Source organism: Sceloporus occidentalis, unplaced genomic scaffold (assembly GCF_023333645.1).
Source record: "Sceloporus occidentalis isolate IW3139 unplaced genomic scaffold, rSceOcc1.0.p SCAF_56, whole genome shotgun sequence".
Lineage (NCBI taxonomy): Eukaryota > Metazoa > Chordata > Lepidosauria > Squamata > Phrynosomatidae > Sceloporus > Sceloporus occidentalis.
The window spans coordinates 2,476,531-2,497,500 of NW_028317036.1; the positions used below are offsets into that span (position 1 = coordinate 2,476,531).

General features: G+C 39.2%; 1 protein-coding gene across 1 annotated transcript in view; it reads left to right on the plus strand.

Moving 5' to 3' along the window:
• The window catches only part of LOC149287812 (zinc finger protein 521), a 117,098-nt gene that overhangs the window by 56,231 nt on the left and 39,897 nt on the right, over positions 1 to 20,970 (plus strand). The gene's annotated exons all lie outside the window — the stretch shown is intronic.

Consider the following 20,970-nt stretch of genomic DNA (forward strand, 5'->3'; position numbering starts at 1 on the left):
TGCTACTGAAATATGAAAAGCGGTTAAATAACCCAGTGCACTCCCCTCAGCCTTTCACTGTTTACATTGCTAATGTTTCCTACATTAACAATGCCATTTCAAGTGCCAATAATATTTATGCGAATATTTATAATTATATGCATCTGTGGAGCATATCTAATTTTATGTAATTAAAGCTAGGATGTAATATGAAGGTGTCTGTTTGCATTCGAGATGAGCTGTTGGTTTATGTTCAATTTGAGTCTCAATTCACATGCTGGAATAACAGAAATGTGTATTATGTACTGTGGGGCAGCCTGACTATGCAGGGCATTGTGTCGTTTTTATATATTCTATATTTTACATTTATTTATTATGTTATATTGTATTTGTAGAGCACCAGCAGATTGTGTGGTGCTATGAGTAATATGGTGGATGGGTATAGTGTTGGACAGATTGAAGAATATATATAATGCACAGGCTTGGATGGGCCATTGGTAAAACCAGTGCCCCATGGAGCCTTCCACGTACCATTATTACAGCTGATTTGGCTGATCCTGTCCTTCAGTGTGTGGCAGCCTGCTGAATACACGCAACTAGATGATGTACAAGTAATTGAAACCAAAATACACTGGTCAAGTCTAATTTTTGCATAGACTACTCTGACATCAGGGACTTGGAAGAAAATAATAAAAACATTAAATAAACATTTTTAAAAGTCCAGTAAACTTAGCTATTGATTGGTTTAAGGTCATGTGTAAGTAGGGTAATGGTAATATTTTATCTCAACCCATGAAAGCTAAGTTTATGTTGAATACCACTCATTTCAGCAAGGGTATAAAGTCTTTTTTGGCATTTCGCAGATGGTTCATTTAAGTATTTAGAGGCTACCTACGGAATGCAACTGAAATATGTTAAAGTATATAATATAAGTAAGTGCACTTTCTTTTTAAACCCATTTTTTGGAGAAAACCAGAAACGGTAATTTGGCTTCCCCTCTCATCTACAGCAGAACTCAGATTTTTATATCACGAGCTGGATCACAGACTGAGCGAAATCTGTGCTGTTCAGTAATATCAGAAAGCCAGCCCCCATGTGAGCAATATTGGCTTGTTCTGAAAAAGCCAATAAAGGGTTTCTGCATGGACCATGCAAAAGGGATACTTTCCCTTTAATAGCCATCTGTACAGGAGGGATGCAGAGTGGGCCAGGTCATCTTTTCTCAGCTGTCACGATATTAACGTAGGTAATGGAGCAAGCTCTCTTTTCTGCTGGGTGTTGTTTTTCATAGAGTTTCATCGGTTTACACAGATAATTCTATTTATATTATACAGTTGGTCCAGGCTGACTGGGCAGAATAGCAAACAGCATAGTACTCTGGATCACTTTAAATAAATAAATACTGGTAATTTAAAAAAATATATTTTTTTTTCCTTGTCATTTGTAATACAACTTATTTTTTCCTAGTACACTGTCACACCTACTGTGCAGATGGCTGCATGATTTAACGGGGCCAAAGCATTGAAAGAAATACGTGATAGGGGAGCTCAATGAAATAAAAAATAAACTTCACATTTTACATTTTTTACTACCATTGGAGGTGGGCAGTGCGCACATCGCAGCGCAAGTACTCTGAAGGGTTAAGCTATTGATTAAAAACATATCAACCATACAACATAATTTTACACCTGATATATTTTGCTATATCTGTCTATTCTGCCAAGCGAAAACGCATCGTGGTACGTACATAGAACTGCGTTATTTTGCATTGTATTATAAAATGAGAAATGCATAGAGGAATTGATGCATACCACTTCAAAGTTAACTAATGTCAAGTAGATTTAGCTAGCTAAGCATTGCTTAATTTAGAGGCACAGTTGATATTTGCCTTCTGTAACTACATGGATTTTTGGTTTATTCTGGGTTTTTTTGTATATATCTGCGGAATAATCAGAGTCTAAGTCAATATGGACAGTGGGTGTCGAGCTTCAGCTGTTCATATTGTTGCATTTGGTGCGCTGATGGGGTTTCTTAGGTCACCTTTAGAATTATGCCTATGACAGCAGTAGACACCTGCCAAGATTGCAAGGTATCTCACAGCTCTCAGGATGAAGCCTATGGCTTGCTAGGCCTCAGTTGGGGAGGCACACATTTGCCGTACAGCTGGCATCACTGTATGGGGCAGCCGTGTGGGCTTGGAAGGGAGACAAGCATGAAATTTTGTCTAACCCGTACTGATTTTTTTTCCTCTCTTTTTTTTCAGCTCTGTTGGCTGCTTTTCAGATCCTTGTTATAAAAAAAAAAAAAAATAGACAATCAAGCACCCTTTAATCTGTCTGCGATTACCAGTAGTATGAAAAGAAAAAGCATAATGAGGAAAAATGCCTCGTTTTGTTGCTTTCAAAAGCCAACAAATTGGAGTTAACTTGACAGGAAGTAGCTTAATAATTAGATTATTTATTTATTCCTGACACATCCCCCTGTTACTAATCTCCAGAGACCCTGTAGATGGTACGATTTTCAAGCTGCCATTACTCCACTGTCTTGTGCGAACAAAGAGTGTGCTGTCTATCAGTCAATTAAATGCACTCTTTAAGCAGAGGCAGCGTAGAACTCAATGGATAGAGCCTTGGGACACTGCGGCTGATGATGCCTTTCTCAGTACTGTACATCACACTGAACTACGGTCCCCGCAGACGCCGAATAAAGTCATGCATTAAAATATCACTTGTAGATTTGTTTGCTAATGAAGAGCCATTGAAATGTTTGTCTGTTTCTGTGGCAAAATTATTTATAAAAGGACTACTTGTTTGCATATATTAGTTCATTAGCTCGGAGTGCCTTTTAGCATTGGCAGAAATGAAAGTCAACAAATTAAAGCAAAAAAACAAGTGCATGATCGTCTGCGTTTTCTTTCAAATGGCATCAAAGTCTAGATTTTTACAAAAGAAGGTCTGAAATATGTGTAGAGACACAGACAATATAAAGAAGTATTAAAAAAAATAAATTAAAACATGCCCTGACATCTGATGTAACCCCTTTCACTTGTACTCTCTTTTAACCTTTTGTTTTCATGTAGGTATTTTGTTGAGTGTGCCTTCTGGTGCATAAAAGGTTAATTCTCTATCCAGTGCCACTACATGTGTGACCGTGCCTCTTATATTTAATTTATGAACGATGTATATTATTGAGCCTGTTTTTTGTCCTTTGGTTCATACTACAGTGTTATTAAAGCTGCTGCTGTAGGTGTGCAATTAGCTCGGATTTAGAGGCGCGCTATTTTTAAGTTTTATATACTTAATCATATACACCATATCTTACATTACCACTTACTAACCGGTTTTGGGGGATAAACTGCTTGCTTTTAATCGGTAAAAGCTATAGGAGGTATGTAATTCCATGGCATGGCGTGTGACCAGCAGCTGGCTTGGTTTGTTTTTCAGTTGGGGACTTCACTTTGTCATAGTGGCTGGCTGTGCAGCATTAGGCGAAGGGGGGGGGGGGATACATTTAAAACTGGTGGGTTTTAGCCAAAGTCCAGGCTTCCCAAGGTTGTGCAGAGGGTTAGTTAAGTAGCCTTTCAGAGCGCCTGCTCATCTGGCAAGCTTAAGGCATCCAGATGGGTCATGATGAGTTGACAAATGCCCTGTATTGTTATAATCAAGTTAGGCTAGCGCCAAGTACTTACGTTTTATAACTGTAGATGTGTTAAATCCGCAAATGTATAGTTTGCATACCGATATATGTATTTTCATTGCTCAAATCGCGTTCAGACTATTTTAATGTTAACACTTTCATCAACGCATATTCTGAAAATTAATCACACAGCTTTTGTTTGAGATTGCCTTCGCTGGGCAGAAGTATGGGATCATGGAATTGTGCATGATTATGTTCATATATAGACCAATACTTGTGCCTCAAGTATTCAATGGAAATGGAAATGGCCACATGGTATTGGAGGTCAGGGTTGAAGCTGCCCAAAGGGTTGTGCACTTGATTACACAGGCTGACCACGAATGTAGCCTCGTGTATACCTTAACTTCTTGGAATAAATAGATGAAAAAGCAAAATACAAATGATCTCTTTTTATTCACACGCCCATCATATTAAGCCAGAATATAAATTCAGTGATGTCTAGCAAGGTATGTTTTGGCTGGTCTTGCTGTAGAGCAGTTATCCCATCCACTGACATACCTGTGAACTCTCTGTGTTTGGCATTATAGTTTCTGTGAGCAGAGGAGGAGCATTTGGCCGTACCCCCCCCCCATTCCCCTGCTGCCCACCCAATGGCCTCCCCATTAAGGGCTATCTTTACCTTGACCCACACCCCTAGAAGCTCTGATTAACCTATCCCATCGCCCTGATGTGGCACAACAAAACCTTTGAGGTTATAAACTTTCCTCTATAGTCAGGATAATGGCTACTACAATAACCCCATCCTAAAGTCTAGAATGCCTCAAACAATGCCTATAAAAATTTACCAAGTTTACAAAAAAACCTTGTGCTCTTAAATCAGATAATTGACTTTCATGGCACATGCTTATTCAAGTCAAGAGTCAAGTCCTTCATCAGAGCAGCTAAATTAAAAATACCCAAAAGGTTTTATATCCAAGCATTGGATATTGAAAATATTCTAGATGTCGGTTAACATTAACGTGACATTAACGGATGGGGCTCCAATGTAGTTTTCTGTAATAGTGCTTAAACGTCTTAGATGGGTTTACTATTAAACCGTTTCATCAGCAAACGTTATTACGGATTCCTGGTACCAATATAATTTCTGTAGGGACCAACATCTGGGGTATTTTCAGTATTTTGGAATTACTTACACCTTTGCACAGGTACCCTGATTTAATGTACCGTATTTGCTCGATTATAAGACGAAGTGCAAATGCTCTGAAAAATACCCCTCGTCTTCTAATCGGGGTCGTCTTCTAATCAGACCTCAAATAGAGGTCTGATTATGAGACTAAGATCCAGATCCCCCGCACCGCTGCAGGGGACCTGGATCCTCCTGTCTCCCCCCCCCCCATTTAACACCCCCCACACACTTACCGGTGCTTCCTGCTGTATTGCCGGGGCAGCGGTCCGCTGCAGCCGGAAGGCGGTGTGGCTAGCAGCGGGGGTTGTCTGCGTCCGTCGCGGATACCTTCCCCGACTGTCAGAGATCAGAGTTCCCGCACCGGTGTGGGGAACTCTGATCTCTGACAGCCGGGGAAGGTATGCGCGACGGACGCAGAAAAACCCCCGCTGCCAACTCCACCTCCTTCCGGCTGCAGCGGAAGGAGACGTCAACCCGCTGCCCCGGCAATACAGCAGGAAATTGGAAGCACCGGTAAGTGTGTGTGTGTGTGTGTGTGTTAAATGGGGGAATAGGGCATTTCTGGAATGCCTTATACCCCTAAATGCCACTCTGGCACTTAGGGGGTTAAAAGGAATATTATGGGGGAGGTATAAGGAATATTATAGGGAGGTATAAGGCATTTCAGGAGGCAGAGTGGCGTTAAGGGGGCATTTAATAGAGCACTCTGCCTCCTGGAATGCCTTATACCTCCCTATATGCCACTCTGCCCCATAATATGCATTTTAACCCCCTAAATGCCAGAATGGGATATATGGGTATAAGGCATTTCTGGAGGCAGAGTGGCACATAGGGGGTCAAAAGGCATACCATGGGGCACAGTGGCATATAGAGGGTTAAAAGGCATATCATGGGCCACCGTGCCATATTGGTGTGGCAAGCCTGGGGGCAGATGTGCGTAACTGGGGTACAGGTTGGAAAATACAAGGAAATAAAAACAAAAAAAATATTTTTCTCAATCATTGCTTTTATTTAAAAAAAAAAAAATAGTTTACATGAATTAACATTGACTGGTAACTTTTTTTCCTTTAGGGTCGTCTTATATTCAGGCTTTTTCTTTTTTTTTCCCTAAGTTAATATTCAGATTTTGGGGGGTCGTCTTATAATCGAGCAAATACGGTAATTGGATTTCTCTTGGCGTCTGTATGGAGTCATACATTATAACTACAATTTTGCTTTTATTAATTTGCTCACTGTCCACGTAAGGTTTTACATACGAGTCAAACCACGCTCGCTATTTCTAAGTGAATAGACTGGCTAAGAGTAACAACAAATGTAAAAAAAAACAAAAAAAAAAAACCTAGTGTTAATTTTAGTAAAATTAAAAACCACAGTTCTCATTAACGGTATTAAACTATGCAAACCGTTTTGTATTACTAATGTTTTCACTTAATTCATATGAAATCATGGATAATTATAGTTTGTTTTTAAGTAAATACATATAAATCATTAGTGGGGAGTACATGAGCCAAGATCTGCTGCTTAGTAATCCCACGTGAATAAACAGAAGATAATCAGACTCCAGAATTCTTACAGAAGGTTAAGGATTCTTCTTGTTAAACAGTTCTAGCCATGCAATTTATCTAATGTTTATTTCTTTGAAATGTGTTAGTAGTAGGGAGTCTTGTAATTTTAAATATGTTTGTGAATTTCTACATCCACATCACAAAACAAGTACAACAAAGTTATTATTTTGTTGTTATTTTATGACATCACTCATTAGTATTTCAAACAAACAATATTGTTGTTAAACGTTTGCCCACAATAACCATTAGTGGAGTCTGGATAGTATTAAAAGGGGCAAAACTACATGTGGGGCAGATAACCTGCGTACCTTTCAGTCTTCGTCGCTCCCTTTTAATTCAAGGCCATAATTGTTTATACCTGTTAAGGGATAGACAAAATGTCTGTGATGAGCATACCTGGGCACTGAGTAAGCCATCCAATTGATTTTGGGGAAGTGGCTTCATGAGGAGACATGGCAAGCTGCATGTGGAGGTAGGGCTAGAGAGCCTTTCAATTATCTAGCAGTAGAAGGTGGATTGCCATGGAAAGGGAATGGCCAACCACTGCTGCCCTGCCTGGAGAAAGAAGAAAGTGACCCAAACACCCAGGAAAGCAGTGCTTCTTGTAGAGACTCCTGGCCAGACCTGGAAAGTTCCCAGGTATAATGATGAAGCTTGCGGAAAATCACTGTTACCTATGGCTCACTTATTAAAATGCCACAAAGCTTATAGCTGCATATCCTTAGTTAAAAAGAGCACTATAGTTGCTAATTAACTCAGCAACTACTACTCACTAAGAATGTCATTCATTTCCATAGAAATGAGAGTTTATAGAGTTTGTATGACATGAATAATGTGAAAATATTGTATAATATTACTGATCTGCAGTATATGTTGAGCTCTATTTTTAATGAGTTTTTCCCCGTATTGGCCAGTCCTAACTGCTATAACTCAATGTGATTTATTGCTTCTCCCAGCCACCCAGACCCTAGTTTCTCCGTTACTGCTAGTTTATCTGTTACCCCAGCCCCTTTGGTGGTGATTGGTCCTTGTTTTAGTGATCTAGTGTTCCCCAATAGCAATAAAACTTTTGAATAACATTCGTTTCATTACAAAATTGTTGGTTTTGCGTGAATTAATCCTAACCCTTCATACTTGCAATGTACCATCTTTGGATTTGCGTTTTGATAATCACTTGACTGTTTCAAATATAAGATTCACTTTTGAGGTTCAGAAAGTGTTAACTAGTCTGCCAGATCATGCAGTGATCATTTCTAAGCAAGCAAGTCTAGAAATATTGTAAAGGATGTTTAATATGCAAGACATAATGTATGTTGATCTTCATTTGGGGGGTGCTGGGGATATCGTTTAGGGACTTTGAAGAAAATCCCATTTTCCAGCTTGTTTCAGCTGTAGTAAAAATGCTGCTTCAGTTGCTTTATGCTACTCACATTGGGAAAGGTGCTTATACTGTGATAATTATCATCAAGGAATATTAATGCGTTCAACATTTGTAACTCAAAAACTCATTATAGCTTAAGCTGTGCATCATCTGTGAGAAAAGAACTTTGCCAGAATCTGGTAGTCACGGGGTTGCCTACCACTTGCGGTGTACAGTGGGGGTCAGAGAACTGAAAGGGGCCATTTAGACAATATCTGAAAGCCTAAGATTCCCCTATTGCAGGGGCGTCCAACATGCGGCCCGCGGGCCAAATGCGGCCCGCGGGACCTCGAGGTGCGGCCAGCGTGAGATCGACAGCCAGGATCACAAGAGCCCTGCTGCTTACTTGTGGGAGGGTCTATTCTCTGCTCCAGTCCTGCTTCCCCTGTGGGGAGAACGAGGGAGGCCGTGCCCCCTGCTGAAGTCTGTGATCGGCATTGAGAGAGCTGTAGTGCAGGTAAGGGGGGTGGGTGTTTGAATGAGTATGCCTGATTGAGGGAATGAATCTGTGAATGAATGAATTTGTGTGTGTGTGTGATAGCATGGATGTGTAAGTGCTGGAACCTAGGCATGATGGGACTGTGATTGCTGTTAACAATCCCACTCCTATCATGCCAAGTCAGCCAGTATATGCTGAAACCTGGCTAGCTGCACCCTTGTGGATTGATGCTGCCAGCAGTATGGGGTCTGCACTTACAGCCACCCTGTTCCAGCATGTACTGGCTGACTTGGGATGATAGGAGTGTGATTGCTAACAGCAATCTGCTAACAGCAATCACAGTCCCATCATGCCTAGGTTCCAGCATTTACTGGTTGGCTGGGTATAAAAAGAGTGTGTTTGCTGTTAGCAATCACACTCCTATCATGCCAAGTCATATTGTTGATTTTTTTTTGTCCAATTGTGTTACTTTTAATAAAAGCATGGTTACACACTAAAACTGGACAAAAAATACAATGCCCAGCCAACCAGTACATGCTGGAATCTGGGTATGCCTGAGATTGCTGTTAACAATCATAATATATAATTTTTTGTACAATTTTGGTGTGTAACCTACTTTTATTAAAAGTGTGTGGGGGGTCATTTTCAGTTTCGGCTAAGTGAACCCTGAATTTTCGGTTTTGGTCCAGAATTTTCATTTTAGTGCATCCCTAAAATAAATAGAACTATTTTATTTTTACTTATCCAGAATCCTGCATTTGTAGTCACAAAACTTTCTAGGCCCAGAAATCAGTGAGAGGAAAAGTAAAGGTTTTGTGTCATTTACTTTATTTTAATCTGCATATCTTATTAAAGGCCATATTTTCTCACAGTGAAAAATGAGTGCGGCCCGCGCACGTATACAATTCTGATGAAGTGGCCCACTGCAGAAAAAACTTGGACGCCCCTGCCCTATTGTGTAGCTAGCATTCTTGTCATTTGTATAACCTTTTGTGTGCTGAAACAGTGAGAAACAGAACGTTGCTCATCCTACTGGCTCTTAAAAATTCAAAATATGCTACTTTTATGTCAAGAATAAGTGCTACGTATTGACATTTGAATGTTCTATCCTGTATTTTCTTTAATACTGTGTAAAAATACAGGATAGAACATTCAAATGCCAATACATTTAACAGTCTTGCTCTTTGACATTCTATAATATTTTGCTGCCTTCTGGCAATAAAACTCTTGGCTTTTTATTTTTTGGGGGAAAGCAGGAGGTTTTGTAAAACTAGTTTACTGACTTAAAAATGTACATAAACTTTAAAATTTACATTTTTTCTGTGTTATGTATTCTGTCGTTATAGAGTGGATTTTGAGCATAACACTAAGTGTTTGCATTGGTGGGTGGTTAACCCAACTTTATCTACCCTTGTGGCCCTTAGTTATGCTTCAGCCATTATGTACTTTAATGCATGTTGTAGCAGAGTTTCCTCTTTAAAGTGCTATGTACTTTATACATGCTGCATGGGCATACCTGAGCACTCTCTGGGATTGAAACAGTGTCTCCAGGTGAAACCCAGTTTACCTTCTTCTCTTGGTTTCTTATTTCACTGGGCAGTTCTGTATTCTCTCCATCCACTTTCCTCTGCTCCCCTTTCAGTTCCTTCCCACTAAATGCTTTTGGGGCTAGCCCTGACCTATATGTGCCCTACATGAGCCTGCTCCTTGTGGGACATTTTAAGTACTATGTCAATGCTGATTTGGTTTTTGGTTTCCCTGTATGTGCTACGCCAACTTAATGCCTGTTTTGTGATGTATATTATAAAAAATAAATAAAAATCAGGTTTAGCTTATTAAAGACGAACCTTTTGATGCAGAAGATGTAAGAAAACGTGACCGTTTATGTCTTTGGTGTATATGAGGTTGCTTTGTGAGGTCTGACACGTGTACACACTGAACATTTGTTCCACTCTCGTTCATACTCTATTTCGCCCTTTGTCGTCGTCAAACTGTAACAGCCAGTTAATCTCTAGCCACTAATTATTAAGTTCAGTGGCCATACCCGAGAACTCTCCCTGAGTCACCAGGTGAAATCCTGCTTTTTCCCAGGTCTGTGGATCAATTTCTTCTTTCTACTGGGAGAGGAACAGTGTTCAGCCGTGCCCACTTCTTCCCAGTAAAGAATGTATGGGGCTAGCTCAGATACCCCCACTTCTTCCTTAATCCACTGCCCCAAAAGAGGGAGAGCTTCGATTAGATTGCCTTTGGACATTCTCAGGTATGCAAGTGGGTTATAAACATGTAAGGCTTGTTTCAGATATATAGTAGAAATGTATAATTTGGTATGGCTTAGGCTTTGTATAGTTTTGTATTACCACATATGGATAATATGGAGATTTTGTTTTGTGGGCTAGTTTTTCATTCTTCTCTTATTTACACTGGTCAGCTAAATACAACTCGGGTTTGATTCTGTGGACTTTGGAAGAGGGCATAAGAGTTTTGAGTCATGTCCCAGTGAAAGCAATTAACTAATTTCTCTTGTGAAGATGAATCTTTTTGTGTGGTAGAACATTAATGAAGCTTAATAGAGAAATATTTATAGCAAATAATAAAGACGTTGTCACAGGCTACAGCTTTCTTGCTTCTTTATTATTTTCTGTTGTGAATGTAAAATATTTCACACCCTACATATCCTATTCTTTTGAAGACCATCGTCTGAATTGAAGACTTTGAGTGAATTATGGAAAGCTTTATAATAAGAAGTTGGGTTTTGAAGCTAACTTTGGAAAGACCATTGACCACCTATGAGGGCATATTAATTGTGCTAAGTATACAGGCAAATATGTGGCCAAGTAAAAATGTTTTTGTATATTTACTGTCACTAGTCAATCATTACTATCTCACATATGTCTTCTTCCAAGGGCAAATGGAGGTCTTCCAGCATGCAGAGCTGATATTAATTGGCAAGTGCTGAATTCTGTTTTCAGCTTCTTACTACAATTTCATGACTGAAGAGTACACAGCAGGTCACATTACCTGGTTCAAAGAGCCTCTGAATAATTTGCAGTTTAATCAATAGAGGACTCCATGAATAGAGGACTTTCTTTTAGAAGAAAAAGTTTTTTGACTTTTTGTTTGTTTTGTTTTACTCTTTTATGTTCATTTTTCATAGAAACACACTCCTATGGTTACATTGATTCAAACGGTTCAGCAAAGCAGAACACATTTCTTTCCTTTATAGTTAGTGCATGGCTGTGACAATATGCCTCACTCTGACCCTACTGTACCCCATATAGGATATCTATACTCCGGTGTTAATCATGTGGTTGTCTTCAGCTTTGATTAAAAATCTTATTTTCTACCCTTGTGGTTTTGTAATCCATCATGTTTTTCATTAGTTTATAAAATGAAACCACTTCCGTTTCTGCTGACCGCTTCCGCATCGTCTTCATCTTCTATCGTCTGCTATCGTTTTTCTTCGTCCGCATCTCTGCAGACATAACCCAGTGGGAACTTTTGCCAAAATGGCAGGGCTTGCAGTGACGTCCTCTCTCGACCCTCCAGTTGGGGAAGAGGATGTCACTGCAAGTACCGCCATATTGCCCTCAGTTCACATGAGGGCAAAATGACAGCGCTTGCAATTACATCCCCTTCCCTGATTGGAGAATTAATATTGCCATAGAATCTTCTTAATCATTGTTCTCTGTTTGGATGACCATGATCACATACCAGATTTGGAGGTCAAGAGTCATTGTACAGTCCCCACTCTGACTGAAAAACACACAAGTATCACTAATGTTTTATAGATACCCCTTACCAACCCCTCTCATCCTGTTCTTTGTTGTTGATGAATTTTAATTATTATGTATGAATGCAAAAACTTTCTGTTATTTATATCACAAGTACACAAAGTATCCAAGTTTAGAACTGAAAATCTGGGTCATAACATACCAGCTGCTTACATGCTTTTGGCAAACTACTTCTGTAAACCACCTGATATAAATTAATACCATTTTTTAAATGTATATCTTACATGATGGTAAATGGAAGTCAGCCATGCTAAATGTGCTTTGGAGAACTGTTTGTCATTAGTTTTCATTGAGCTGTTTGAATGCATCATTATTTTCCATAACAGCGACATTTCAGCTTTATAACTTAATATTGCAGAAGGTCACTGTAAAAAATGTGTAACAAAAAGGTCAGTTTTTGCCCTGAATGGTATATGTCTTATCCCATGTGTATAAAAGACATATGAATTGAATTGTAAATGATAATTGGAGTGCTGCTTGTATTTGCACCAAAAATATTTTTTATATAGTTTTTTGTTTTTTTTATTAATGTGAAAATGTCATCCAAATATGAAAAAAAAATTCTGTTTGATAAAGCACACTTATGGTCTGTGTTGTAGTAGCAATATTGATAGAAAATGGAAAGATCAAAACCAATGTTATGCTCGAAACACCCATAGGGGCCATCAACACAATGCAACTTAGGTTACTGCCTAGAGGCAAAGTTATACTGTTGAGGTACGTGCCCTTGATAGGTTCGTGCATCATTTTGAGACTGAGTGCCGGGATATAATGTAATATTCCAGAGCTCAGCAGAAAGTATAACAGCTGCGCAGGTGAGCCTAGGTCAGCACCCCCAGTTGCCTCTTCCTCCATGGTTGGCGCCCAAGGTACAAAAGGCTCTGTGGACCTTAAACAAATGGGGTGCCATGATATGACATCATATCCTGGCACACTATGTCTTAAAGGTGCACAGTGTCTTTTAATGAAACCTAGGGAGGCTGTGCTGAGCTGGCACAGCTTACATAGTGTAAATAGGCCAGTTGGGGAGATCTAAGATCTCCCCTGTAAACGGCTAATTGAGCAACAGGACACTGTGGGGGGTACTAGATCGCCCGAGATGGCGATCTGCCCCCTGGTTTTGTACCAGTCAGCCTAGGATACATCATCGGGGACACATGAGATTAGAGGCTCACAAGATGACATTGAACATGCAGGTTATAGTTTCAAACCCAAGAGGAATAATGTGATGAAAAAGGCAATGCACCATCTGTGTGCCCAATGTAATGTCGCTGCTAGCTTCTCTGTGTTGTTGGTGCTAAGTTTACCATTGTAACAAATGTGTTTATATTTTGTGAGTAATTTCACTGATGGTCCAGAATGAGTATTTTTTTTTACTTTCATTTTGTATAAGTGTCTGTTGTATATGCTTGCTTTTCCTTAATCTGTATTTTGATCTTTAGAATCATATTGATGAAATGGAAGGGATATTTTGTTATCTTGGTGGTTGAAAAATATTTTTGTTTTGATAGCTCTGTGTTATTTGAAAACTGCCTTTTTTTTGTTCAAATTTGGAAAAATGCTAAATTTTCCATCACTTTTTTTTTCACCTCATATTGCAAAATGTGTATATTACTCTGGTATTTACTCCTGATTTTAATTCTTCTAATCTGCTGCCACAAATTGGATGTGACCTGTAATCTGCTCGGTGCAAAAAAAAAAGTAACCACGGAAATGTCTAAAACAAAGCATTGCAAATAGGCAAAAAAAAAATAATAATTGAAGCTGAGGAGGTTAAAAGTGTTCATTGTGTGTAAAATTCTTCCTACGTAGTGAGGTCCTCAGATGCAGAACAGATGCAGGCAGAGTAAAAGGTGGCTGGTAATCACTCAGGTCGCATTGTGTATTGGGAGTAGAAACACCAGCTTTTCCAGCCAGCTCCAAATGTTCTAACCAGCCAGGAAATGTGTGTGTCTAGAATTTTCCACCAGCGCCGTCTTCCCTGTGTATATGTGCGTGTGTTTTTAAACTTGGGCTGGCTGGTGTTGCTTCTCTGCTGAGCCGCCATCCCTCAGAGCCCCTGTAGGCTTTGCTGCCAGTTGTTTGCCTGTCTGTCCTCGTGGAATTCATTCAAATTAAAGTAGTGGAATGAGGCTCGGGTCCCCAAATGCTTGAGTCCCTCTCCTTCATCAGCATTCCAGCGAAGAGAGTAATTAAAGCAAAAATTAATTCTGGTGTAAGCAGAGGAGGCACAAAATAACTGATATTAGAGGCTAGATGATGAATGTCTGGCATCAAGGGAGGTCTCCTGAGAGGATAAGAGATTTCACAGAGTTTTTGCATATCACAGTTTTCTCATTATGAGACCCGATGAAGATTGCTCAGCGAGCGCACGATATGTTTAAAAGAGTAGGGTGAAAAGCAGACACTTGTTCACCAAATACATCTTAATTAGAGCGCTCTTTAACAGACAGGCTTGCAAACTCTGGTGACAAATAGACTTTCGAAGGGGAGATGTAAATTTAGAGCGTTGGGGTTCTGGGAGACTTCCTGTTGTTTGTGTTGCATTATGGGGTTTATTGTGGCTCTAATTGCTGCCAGTTTATTACAGATGACACTAGGACATTGACATAAATGGAGTCATAAAAAAGGCTCACATGGCTATTGAAAATATGCCTGTATGTAATGGAAAGCTGCATACTCATTTTGCTTCTCCTAACGGCTCCTTACAAATAAAGTCATTGCTGTACGCGGCTGTTAATCATTTTAAAACTGAACTGTGCTGTGCTTTCTAACGGAACTGCGCACAAGTCATGGGCCTCATTATTTACGGGAATGGTGTCATAAATGTGCAAGGCATCAAAGCCGAGTTATAAACAATTCATAACCTGGTGGGGGCCGGCTTTTTTTGTATAAAGTATTTGTTATACCAAAGAACACAGTCCGATGGTTCACTTCAAAGCGCAGCTGTGGCTGAAAAGGGGTGCTCTTTTATGTAGCGCTGACATTCTGCAGAACTCTAGAATGATGAGAGATGCATATTTGTGGGAGAAAGGTAAAGGGGAAGCTTTATAGTTATAGTTATGGTAAACACTACCAGGATGGGAAAAAAGGACAATACAGGGCCCATATACCATGTGTTTGCATCCCAAAATCACACAGATGTATCCTGTTTGTTTCATTTGGCCGGAGTTAGGATTTATTTAATTTTATACCACTTTCCTCTCTGTTTGTGGCGTTTCTCCAAATTTGTGACCCCCTGCCTACAAATCAATGAAGGACAAGGAGTCTGTCGGGTAAAATGTTATTTATATTTATCTATTTTATTCAGTGAGACTATTGGGTTCCCCAACAAGTAGGGGGGATGAAAAACAGATGTCTTCTTCCAGTTGTGTTTTCTATTTGTGCCACAACTAATTTTGAATTTAATAAGGTTTTAAAGTACAGTCTTTATAAGGACTGTAGTGATGGTTTTCTTTTTCTCAGTTTCAGAGAACTGGTATCCAGCACCGAGTGGTGGTAAAAAGCAATACCTACATGATTGTAACAGCCAATATGTTACTGTGTGATTGGCATACCTAGGAACTACCTGGAGCTTTCCCCCTTCTGGAGGAGTGGCTTTATGAAGGGGTATGACTAGCTGTGTACAGGGCCAGGGCTAGCCTTGTGCAACCTCTTTCCAGTCTGGAAAAATAAGCTAACTCAGAGACCTGGGGAAATGGATTTTCACCCGAAGTCTCCGGGTCAAACCCAGAGAGTTCTCAGGTATGGTGACTAGATGAAATCTAAAATCATCTTATATGATTTGAATAAGGGAACATTGTTTACATTTCTAGCTGCTAAATTACTTATTTCATTAATTGTGACCCCAGTGATAAAGTGAAAGGGGTTATACATGTACCCTAATAGATGTTTGGCTCTGAAGAGCTAAGGTATGCCAAGGTGGGTGTTTCAGGGAATGGCACCCAAGGGCCACAGTAACAGACGTCCAGCATGGATAACAGAGATGCACAGAGTGTGCGAGCTGCACTGAAGATAAGGTCTCTGGGAGGGGGAAGAAAGGATAGTGTGTGTGGTGTTAGTGTGAGTGTGTATTGTGTTACTGTGTATGTTAATATATGATGTTAGTATGAGTGTGTGTGTCCTGGTATGGTGCTAGCATGTCAGGTGAGCCTAGGATTAGTGGCATCTTGGAGAAGAGGGATAGTGTGTGTATGTGCAAATGTGTGAGTGTGTGGATGTTAGTATATGTTATTAAAGTGAATGGGTTTTAGAGCGTTTTTGTGTTAGTATATCTGTGTGCCAGTTGCAAGAGGATGCCGAAGAAATACTGCTGATTGTGACACTGTTACAAATAATAGCTCTACCTGATCTTCTTTTTTTTTTTTTTTTTTTAAATTGAATCGAATAACATTCATGATAACTGTTCTAATAGCAACAGTGTATTCTAAGTGACCAATTTAGTTACTAAGCACTGAATTGTAGGTGAGCAGGCAGCTGTCCTGGTACTTGCCATTAACTAGGGTATTACTTAAGGTGAGACAAAATGGGCAATTTCTCATCACCATAGCATTCTTCCAGGACCCATGGTGGCTGCCTCTTCCCAAAAAACTACTGTGTTTCCACCTTCTGAAATCACACATTTGGAAACCTAGTGCATTATGTATTTTACAGATGACAGGGCAGCTCACTGAATGGCCTTGCACGGATACAAACCTGAATGCTTAGCTTACAGACATACTGCTCTAATTATCCTTAGCCCTGGTGTCGTTCTTGGTATGTAAGACAATCAGAAAATCGCTGGCAGCACCTGTGGACAGTTAAGTAGAATCTACCTTTCAAAGGACAAAGGGGCAGGACTGAGATTCTGGGAAAGCATAGAAGTGGCAGTAGGAGATTGAGTACTTCAACAGGAACGATGGAGTAGGGGATGGAAGCTGGAGTGGAGAGAGCAGAGGGGAGATTCAATATTAATATTAAATATAAAAGATATAATATATCTATTAATAATGTATTAGTTTTCATGCTTCACTAGCCAGTGGCTACTTGAGGATGGAGGAGTTGCTGCCTTGCAGTATTATCTGTTAATTGGTCTTTAGTGCTTAAGTGTTCTGGCTCACAGTTTGGGGTAAAACTTGTCAAAATAATTTTGTCAGATATATCAACAGCCAATTCCTGTGGCTTTTTATTCTGTCCGATAAATATGGTACTATTTATTGCTCAGTTTTAAGAATTGAGCTGACGCAGGACTTGAACTGCACTTCTGCGAGGTTTTTATTTTTATCCAACAAGATTATGCTATGGAATTGTATCTAATTTTATGAACCTTCTCACCATTCCTTATCAGTATTAATGTGATAACTATTTTACGGGGGGAAAATGAGAAGGCTTGTGTAAGTACTTAACATTTTATTGAAATTTAATTGAATAGTTAAGGGGTGATTAAAAATCTGAAATTAAGACTCTTTAGGAATTAACAACGTCCATTAAGCTGTAATGGGGATGTTCGTGAACGGTGCTTACACAGAATGGGGGATTTAAAATTGCATGGGATTCAAATTAATGAAAATTTCTGTTTATTCTTGTGAGACATAGAAGTATTGTTAGAGCAGTGAATAGCCTTTAGCCAATTTTATTTCATCCATGATCATTGTTTCCTTTCCTCAATGATCAGGTTAAACTGTAATAAAGGTGGTGTGTTGCACGACATTTTCGGCCAATTCTGTTTTGTCCTTAGTTTTGAGCAATATAGAGAAAATATTCTGATATAAAAATGTGATAGTTTGAAAATGTCAAAGATTCAATAAAGGTAGCCCAGAAGAACACACAAACACACACACGCACTCTTTAAATCCCGACTCCCACCTAAGTTCCGCTCATATTCTTTTCATAGTCCTTTCCATGTATCTGACCTACAATACCAGCATCCAGCACACTCATAATTAACAACTTTCTTTACTTTTTTGTAACTTAGTTGTAAAGTGTGTTTTGTGTATTTTTCTGTGATGGTACAGCTGAAGTGTTGCCGCAATCAAAGCCATTGTTCTTCTTTTTAATAATTCTAACGTGATTACTGAAAACAATGAACTCAAGCATTTTGTTTTACTTTATAGAAAAAAATTGTTACTTTGCATCATTTTTAGTGGCGTTGGAACATAATTATAAACCCTATTTAATTGTATATTTAACACCCTTATTTCTTTGGTACTGCTAGCGAATGCCACATATAGCGTAATACTTTAATAAATAGAGGCTTTAATGAATGGAGCTAATTGATTGTGGCATAATAGCCTAGCATACATTTATACAAGAGGGAATTTTTCAAAGAAGCTTAGGCTGCTATTGAGTTGCAGCACTAAATCTCATAATGGTTCCTAATTTAGATTTTAGTTTCAAATATGTGAAAATCAGAATTTGCTAAATTAAAAGCATCACTATTTAATATCATGAAAAAGCCATTGCTTAAATACGTAGGAACCTTCTGTTATTAAGCAGATCATGGAAAAGTAATAAGTTGGCTTGGCTTTTAACTGGGTGGACCTATGTTTAAAATCATTTTGGCACATAAAGACACAAAACTCACTGAAGGAGAGACATCTGAGGTCCGGAAACTTAATGAAATGTTATCTATTTCTGTGGTGTCCGAATAAAAGGTATCAACTTCAACTAAATGGTGAAGTGCCAAATGGAGTTCAATACAGACAAATGTAAAATTATGCATTATGGGAAAAAATAACAATGCAACATTGCAACATTACTTTTAATGGTGCAACAGCGCACAATGCCACTTGGCAGCTATAAAGGCCAATCATATATTGGCATATATAAAATGAGATATTGATTCATGGGAGGAGGATATCATCATCCCTATTTACAAGTCAGTGGTGAGACCTCACCTTGAATATGTGGTGCAATTCTGGGCACCGGTCCTTAAATAGACATTATGGAACTTGAAAGGTGCAAAGAAGGGCCACAAAATTAATAAAGATTATATATATATATATATATATATATATATAACATATGCAGGGCCAATTTAACTTGTGACTTGTTCATTAACAGAAATGTACAAAGATCCAGAGATCATCTTTTGAGACTGGAAAGAAGGGATTCTTCATAGTAAGGGCAATAAATGTATGGAATCCACTGTCAAGAGAAGTGGTTCTATCAAATAAAATGGATGCAATCAAAAAGGGTCTGGATTTTTTCTTTTTAGAAAAGCAGAACATACAGGGCTATAAACAATAGAAATACAACCTTTATATTTTAGAGCTTTTTGATCCAAGGAAAAATCTGACTGCCTGTTGGAGTCCAGAAGGAACCCCCGCCCCCCCAAGTACCAAAATTCAGGCCATAACAAGAAATTTATAACCTAAAAAGTCAACTTACAGAAACAAGGGGTAAGGAGGGGCCCTGCTCAAACACGCTTATAATCTAGAGGTATATTCAACAGTGTATTTTAGCTTTAAAAAGCTCTTCTGCTTGAAAGCAATGTGATGACTGCATTACTCACTTAGTTACACAAGTCTCTTTTACTATAGATATATGTATGTGTGGATATATATATATCCACACATATACACACACACCTGTATATAATGTGTATAATACTCCCCTGTGTATAATATGCCTGCATATAGGAGAGAGAAGGCATTGGTAAAGCCCCTACACAGCTCAGGGGATGATAAGGCTCCAGTACAAGGGAAGTCCGGTACTGACCAGCCCGCTTATTCAGTGGGCTGAGGTATAGCGCAGCTTGTTGTCTCTCTCTAGTGCCATCTGTACAATGGCCAGGATCAGGCCCCTTCTCACTCACTGTGGCCTGTGACCCCTGGTGTCCCATCTGTGTGCCCACCGATCCTGCAGGCCACAATTCAAGGTCTATCTCATTATATAGTTTCTTCTCCTAATTCTAAAACTTAAACAAATAGTCCCTTCCTTCCCACTATGTTAACAGAAGTATTTAAGATAAGATAATTACCAGATTGGTAACCATCCCATATCTAAAATATGTATGACTTGAATGGTTTTTGTTACAGTGGATTTCCCGAGCTGCTTCTATTCTGAGCCTGAGTTGGAGTGAAACATGACCTTTCTGACTCCTGCTATCAGAATTTATAATTTTGTATCTCTAAGCCCCTGCAAATACTGGGAATTGCAGTGCTGCAATTAATATGCTCAAAGGAAATACAGCTTACCCATCTTCTTATCTCAAGGTCATTGAGTAGGTGACTGGTGTGTTGAGGCATTTACTGTCAACCATACCCTCACCGATCTGCTGAATTATTTTCCCCAACTATTGCATATTATTTTTGTTTTTAATTAAAATAAATTTTTGCAATACTGTAGCATATAGTAGCTATATATTAACTTGATTAATTTGGTACGTTGTCTTTTTGTGTAGATACTGTTTCATTTCTGGTTCAATTTCAATTTTTTTAACCCATAGAGCCTATAGGGTTAAGCAGTCCTCATGCAGCTAACATTCTCTATCGTTGTATCCGGTTAGGTTAAAAGCGGCAAGTTTGAGATGCGCACACATTGTGTTTTTGTCTTCGTGGCTATTTATTATTGATTTGCAGTAACAAAAGTTTTCCAGTTTAATTTTTGTGTCTTCTTCCTTTGCATGCAGGCAGGTAAACATTAGTTTTCCATTTATTATGGTCTGTGAATCATCTGGCTTTCTCCCCCTCATTCTCTTTTTTTTTTTTGCTTTCCTGAATGCATTTTGTCAGTGTGTCAGTGCCTCTCCTGGTATGTGATGGGGACCGGGTGCACACTACACCTTTTCAGTTCCACAGGGATAGGGCCAGATGGAAGAATTTGATTATCCAGCAGTAGAGGACCAACTGTTCAGTTGGATAGAGAACCGGGAGAAAAGGGTTGAAATGATCGAAAATGGCTGTTGTGTGAGAAGCCAACAGTTTCCGAAGGGAACCAGGCAGGCACTGAGGTGTAGTAATGCAGAATCTCTT